Source organism: Trifolium pratense, linkage group LG5 (genome assembly GCF_020283565.1).
Source record: "Trifolium pratense cultivar HEN17-A07 linkage group LG5, ARS_RC_1.1, whole genome shotgun sequence".
Classification (NCBI taxonomy): Eukaryota; Viridiplantae; Streptophyta; class Magnoliopsida; order Fabales; family Fabaceae; genus Trifolium; species Trifolium pratense.
Window position 1 is genome coordinate 24,427,853 of NC_060063.1, and position 3,048 is coordinate 24,430,900.

General features: G+C 34.0%; 1 pseudogene; it reads right to left on the bottom strand.

Annotated features, from left to right (window-relative positions):
* Positions 1-206: 206 nt before the first annotated feature.
* LOC123886305 lies at positions 207-2,544 on the bottom strand (annotated as a pseudogene).
* Positions 2,545-3,048: the final 504 nt, after the last annotated feature.

Consider the following 3,048-nt stretch of genomic DNA (forward strand, 5'->3'; position numbering starts at 1 on the left):
AGACTTCCAACTAATTTTGCTGATGTAACAAGTTTGGTAGTGTTTTTAATTTCTTGTTATGTAGTTATCGTTCATGGAATTGAGTCATCTTCTACTATTGAATAATGAGGTTAACAATTTTCTCTCATGCTCAAAGTGTTTCGAATTCGTGTCCATGTTATCTCTTGCGATAACATATAACATGGTAATCAAAAAAAGAGTAGGAGTAATTCACATCTTATTATTTTGAGGGTTCAATTCTAAATAAATATTCAAGAACTTTATACACTGATGTACATATCCATAAACCAAAAACTACTTGTCTCAAATAATAAGTAATCAAGAAAATCAGGTAAGAAGAAACTCTTCTATTCCAGCATCATACCGACGTCTTGTGCTCGGGTCTATGAGTGAACTCAAAATCAATGTGCACAAAAGCTCTTTCAACTTCTGGAAGTTGTTCAAGCTTCTCTTGAAGTGTTAGTTTCACCAATGTTGTGTCCTTGGTTGAGAACCATGTCTTCTGGCAAAACAATATCAACTTCCATAAAGGTAAGTTAACTTTGCCAAGAAATTTGGTGGTGTTGTTCTACCGATGAGTGAAAAAACATTCTCAATCTGTAATACACAATCAGGATATCATCATCATCATCATCCTTAGTACATTGATAATGGAGTTATTTGGCATAAGTAACTAGCAAATAATCATAAAAATATGCGGCCTAATGCACGAGGCGTCCACAAAGTGGACTCAGGAAAGTAGGATTGTTTGCGGTTCCTTTAGAAACGAAACTTAAACATTACAACATTCAATAAAACTGAACTGAACCAATAACTTTTCGTCCCAGATTGATCTGGTATAAAGGTTCGGTGCACCAGTTTTGTGGTTCTGAATCGCACTGAAATTACTTTTTACAAAAAAAAAAAAATCCGAACTGTATTTTTCGAACCAAAATGATTCTCGCCTCTCAGTGAACAGGACTATACCAAATTGCTATTGTTATTTGATAATTAAGACAGTTTGAAAAAACCAAAAATCTGAACCATTAACAGAATTGTCACGGATAATTCATGAACTGAACCGAGCCGAACTACTTTAGTACAATTCGGGAACTGTTTGTCATAGTTTGATTTGTTTTTGTGTGGTTCAGATCAGTTTATGATTCATATCGTTTTTAAGTTTTTTTTTTTAAAAGTCCTAGATAGATGTACGCAACTTATCCCGACGAACAGAGAGACTGTTTCTAGGATCTGAACCAATTGACTTCCAGGTCATAGTTCAACAACCTTACCGAGGCTTGCTCTCCAATATGCAAAATTTACGTGACATAAAAAACTCCTTCAATATTTTGATGTCAAATATACAAAGGGAGTTATAGGAAAATTATTAATGGAAATACTAATTGTTAAACATCTTAACTCAATCAGAAAACCAAAGTAAAATGAGAAGAAAATAAGATGTAGTTATACACTTACAACAATATCTCCTGTTGGATCAATCCACCAGTGAAACTTGATAGCTAGAACAGCAGCGGCTAATCCAACGGAATTAGTAATGACATCGAATAAATGATCTTGTGCATACGCTCTGACGATTTCCTTTTTAAATCTTCAACAGTAGACCATAAGAATGAACTTCACTACAGTCACGAATATCATAATCCAGATCATTCAATTCAACTTTATTTGATCCACTTCAGGCTTAGCCTGTAAGAAAGAGAATGATACTCAGAAATTTAAAACACCTCTGCACATACATGACAGAACCGATTACACTCAAATGTGCACAAATAATGAAAACAAAAGTTGATCACTAAATCTGCAGACCGGACTTGATCAAAATCTGCAAGCCCAAGGTTGCCATCACAGATGCAAAAACAATGATACCCTGCATAGAAACCAATCAGTGTTTGTGTTTCATTCTCAAAATAATATGAAACTATATTGCATTCACTAAAATTACTCCTATACAGGACTCATCGATTGCATATCAGACTAAGACCTAAATTGCCATACCACTGGTTAGATGCGTTTCTTTCCAATAGGATAGTGATATCGGTTTGGCTTTCTTATTGCATTAGAAGTAAACCACAAGAAACCTGACAAGAGAATCTAGTGTTGATGCAATAACTGCTAATGAACTGCCATCCTCTCATTCTTTGCAAGTTGCTTCATTTCGTCCAGAGAAAACATAATGAAATTTTGTTTAGTAAAATTCTCTAATGGATTGAATTCAATTATTCATAAATCTGTTTGAATCAGAAATCACCATTGTTGTCAAACAGTGACCATAAGATTGTAGCATTTTCTGCAATCTACAATTGACAACACCGTAAATCACAAATTTCTACTGACATTGCAGTCATCGAAACTAGATAAATGCATCGCAATTTATGAAAAATTAAACGTAAATAGCGCTATATATGAACAATCAACCTCAGTGAGACCTCCTGGGAAAAAACCAGTTTCTTGCATAGTCTCCATTTCATTAAATCCTTCAAGGAGTCTCTCCTGCTTCTTGTAATAATCCGCCACTTTGCGTTGCTCCCTTGAAAGTGAAACACAAGTGATTTATTTGAACGATAAATTTGAGTGTAAAAATCACATTTAGAGTCAGAAGGTACACATTTAGAATCAAAAACTACAAATCCTAACTTCAACTTAAAATCAACTATAAAAGCAAAATCAATGTCAATCAACATCACCTAAACTTGTCAAAATCAATTTTATTCGTATGAATACACTTTTCGCCCTTCTACAGTGGTATCAAACATACACTCATAATCTATGCTATGGTTTGTAGCAGTCTTATTTACAAGCTAACTGGTTCAGAAGGTAGAGGCAAACACTACGATGCATGACCAGTTAAATTGAAACATTTTAATGACAAATTTTTAGTTTTACTAATCTTTTATCAATTTCTCAAACCCATTGATAACCAAAATTGTCAAAATTTTAAAATGAAAAATATAAGAAAAGAGAATAATCCCTCCCTTCCGATTTAGGTGGCGAGCTCTAACATCTCTTCTGCAAAACTCGTACTTGTCCTTAGGTAAGGACTTGTTCATC